At 14.3% G+C, this 4128-nt stretch overlaps 1 non-coding gene across 1 annotated transcript; it reads right to left on the reverse strand.

Moving 5' to 3' along the window:
- Positions 1–3404: 3404 nt before the first annotated feature.
- Trnai-gau (transfer RNA isoleucine (anticodon GAU)) lies at positions 3405–3477 on the reverse strand. Its single transcript has one exon. It is a non-coding gene; the product is annotated as a tRNA-Ile (tRNA).
- Positions 3478–4128: the final 651 nt, after the last annotated feature.

Genomic DNA, 4128 nt, shown 5'->3' on the forward strand with positions numbered 1-4128 from the left:
TTATTTAAAATTTTTTTATTTTTTTTCATAGTGGCAACTTATTTAATACTTTTCAATTTTCTTATCCACCATATTTTTTTTTTTTTCAAGTACTTTTTTAAAAAAATAATAAAAGAACATATAAATAATAAAAAAAATAAATTATAATTTTAATAATCAAAAAAATAAAAATTAAAAAATAAAAATTATTTTAATAAATATATGAAAATAAAATTAAAAATTATAAAAAAAATTATAAAAAAAGAAAATTTAGAAAATATTATAATTTTTACTGAATTAAATAGATTTTGAATAACTAATTTTAAATCTAGTTATGGATTTTTAATTTTTTATAAAAATAAAGAAAAACCTGATTTATTTTTAGATTCAAGATATATACTTGAAGGTAAAGAAAAAGTTAAAAATATAAATGTTTATAAATTAGATAAATTTATAAAAATTTTTCAAAAATTAAACGGAAACATTGGAATTGAAAATGATTTAAAGGTTGAAACATTAAATTTATTTAAAAAAATTAATAAAAATTTAAATTTTAAAATAATCAATTTTGATGAATTAAGAGAAATTAAAACAAAAAAAGAAATAAAAAATATAGAAAAAATTTCAAAAATAACAAATGAAATTTGAAATGAAATTTCAAATTTAAAATTAAATAATTTTAATGAAAAAGATATTGATTTAAAAATTAGAGAATTATTTTTAAAAAATAACATAAAAAATATATCATTTGATCCAATTGTAAGTACAAATTTAAACTCTGTTTTTATACATACAATTCCAACAAATGAAAAAATAAAATCACATTTACTATGTGATTTTGGTGGAAAATTAAATGGTTATTGTTCAGATTATACAAGAGTAAAAATACTTGAAAAAAATAAAGAATTAAAAAAATATTATGATTTTGTAATTGATGTAAGTAATGAAGTTTTTAAATTAATAAAACCAGGAACCAAAATTTCAACATTAGTAAAAAAAGCAAATGAAATGTATAAAAAAAACAACTATAAAGTATTACATGCATTAGGACATGGAATAGGTTTAAAAGTTCATGAATATCCATTATTATTTGAAAATAATGAAAAAAAATTAAAAGAAGGAATGGTATTTACAATTGAACCTGGTGTTTATATAGAAAATGTTGGTGGTGTAAGATATGAAAATATTGTTTTAGTTACAAAAACTGGATACAAAATATTAACAAAATAAATATATTTTTATTAAAAATTAAATATGATAAATAAATATTAAAGATCAATAAATTTAATACATATAAAAAAATAAAAAAATTATAAATTTTTCAATAATAATAAAATATAAATAGGAGTTTTAAATATGAATAAAAACAAAAATATCATTACAAAAAAACATTTTGTGGAAAATATAAAGGAAGATTTAGATATTGATTTAAAATCAGCAAAAAAACTATATGATTCTTTTTTTGATACTTTTATAAAATCACTAAAATCAAAAAAAGATATAAAAGTAGCTAATTTAGGTATATTTTCAATTGTAAAAACAAAAGAAAGAAAAGGTATGAATTTAAAAACAAATACAGTAATTTTAATACCTTCAAAAAATAAATTAAAATTTAAAGTTTCAAAGAAATTAAAAGAAGAAATTGAACAAATTGAATAATAAAAAATAATATTTTTTTAAATAATAAAAGTCTCTATTTTAAATAGAGACTTTTTTTTATTAATAAAATTATATTAATAATTTTTTCATTCTCTTTTCGAGATTACAAATGCTTCTATATTTTCAAAATCTTTAAAATCAATAATTTTATTCTCAATTAAAAATTTAATTAAAAATGAAAAAGTTGTCCCAGTTGTAAATACATCATCAAAAAATATTATTTTTTTATCTTTCAAAAATTCTTTATTTTTAAATATTTCTTTATTTTTTAACTTTCAAGTTGGATATACTTTTTCTATTTCTTTTTCTCTCTCACTTTCTTTTTTTTGATAAAAAGAAAAATAACAACTTTTAATATCAAAACAAATATTATTTTTATCTTTTATTTTATTTTTAATTTTTAAAACATAATCTAAAAACCTTCTAACTTGACAAAAAGTATTTTTTAAACCATTTTTTAATGGTGGTAATAAAAAAATAATTTTTGATAAACAAAAAATATTATTTTTTTCTAATAATTTATAAAGAATTTTTTTATTAAAATTGTCTTCAAATATTAAATTAATATTTTTACTTTGTTTTTTTAAATCTTTTTTTAATTTTAAAATTTTATCTTTAATATTTTTATCTTCATGATAAGGAAATAAATAATTTATTTTAAAATTATATTTCTTATCTTCATATTTTCATTCATAATTTTGAAATTTTCATTCAAATTTTTTTTCTTTATACATATTAAATCAATTTTAATGTTTTTAAATTTATTTCTTTAAAATAATTATGATTTTCTAAATAATTTTTATTTTTTTCATAAATTTCTTTAAACATAAATACTTTATTTTTATTTCTAACTGCTTCTAAAACTTGACCTAAAGTACCAGATTGGCCTTCAAATCATACAACAAAAGTTTTGCTACTTATTTGTGCCATAGTTTTATTTCTTTTTAATAAAAATAATTTATTTCAAGTATTAGAATTTGGAAATATTTCACTTAAAATAATTCCATTTTTTAAAGCATAATCTAATATTTCTTTTTTTTCTTCATTAAATTCTTCTTTTAAAATATCTTTACCAGGTAAAACAATTATTTTTTTATTTAATTCTTTTGCTTTTTTATGTGCATTTAAATCTGCACCAAAAGCTAAACCTGAAACTATAACTTTACTATTTAATATAAATTTATCAATTTTTTTAATAAAATTAATTGGTGTTTTTCTACTTCCTACAAAAGAAGTTACATTTTCTTTTTTTAAATTTAATAATTTTAAATCACCTTTATAAAATAAAACATCAATATTTTTAACATCTTTTAAAAGATTAAATTTTAAAAAATCAAATTTAGATATAGATTTAATATTATTTTTATTTCATTCATTAAGTGTTTTTTTTCATAATTTATAAATTTTTTTATCAATTTGATTTATATTTAAATTATTAAAAAATGATAATTGTTTATTATCTTTAAATAAATCATTTTTTAAAGAAATAATTTGTTTATCAAAATCATCAAAGTTTTTGAAAAAATTAAAAATTTTTGAAAATTTTATTTTTTGATCAATTTCTTTTTTAATTAAAAATATAGATCAAATTAATGAAATTTCTTTATTTCTATTCATAATATTTTTATATATACTTAATTTTATATTTTAAAAATTAAAAATTTCTAAAAATATCTATATATAAATTGTTATTTAAAAAAAATATCTGATTATAAAAGTATAATCAGATATTAAATTAATAATTTTAAAAATAAACTTTTTAATGGTGGATCCTACAAGATTCGAACTTGTGACCTCTCCGTTATCAACGGAACGCTCTAACCGCTGAGCCAAGGATCCATACTTATTAATTATTTTATAATAAAAACTCAAATATTCAAACAAAAACAAATAAAAATAAATTTATTTGTTTTTGTTTTTTCTTTTTTATAAATTAAAAAATTCTTTTATTTTATTTTTAATTTTAGATTTAATAGCAAAATTATTAACATTTGTATTTTCATTATTAATACTTTTATTTTTTAAATTTTTATTTTTTAATTCTTTTAATTCTTTTTTAATTCTATATTTTTCTTTATATTTTTTAATTAAAATATCTTTATTTTTTTCTCTATATTCTTTTTGATAGTCTTTTGCTTTTTCTTTATTTTTTTCTCTATATTCCTTTTGATATTTTGAAATTATTTCTTTATTTTTAATCTTATATTTTATTTGATAATCTTTATTATTTTTTCTATATTTTCTTTGATAATCTTTTGCTTTTTCTTTATTTTTTTCTCTATATTCTTTTTGGTATTTTGAAATTTTTTCTTTATTTTTAATTTTATATTGTTTCTGATATTCTTTAATATTATTATTCATTTTCCATTTTTCCTTATATTTATTATAAATTTTTTATTATTTTTTTTTATAAAAATAAAATATTATTTTATACTAAAAAACTAATTAATATTTAATTATTTTTTTTATTTTTTAAAAATTAAAATTTTA

The sequence above is a fragment of the Lingula anatina genome, unplaced genomic scaffold (genome assembly GCF_051362555.1).
Source record: "Lingula anatina isolate TDL-2025a unplaced genomic scaffold, LinAna3.0 unanchor82, whole genome shotgun sequence".
NCBI classification, from domain to species: Eukaryota; Metazoa; Brachiopoda; class Lingulata; order Lingulida; family Lingulidae; genus Lingula; species Lingula anatina.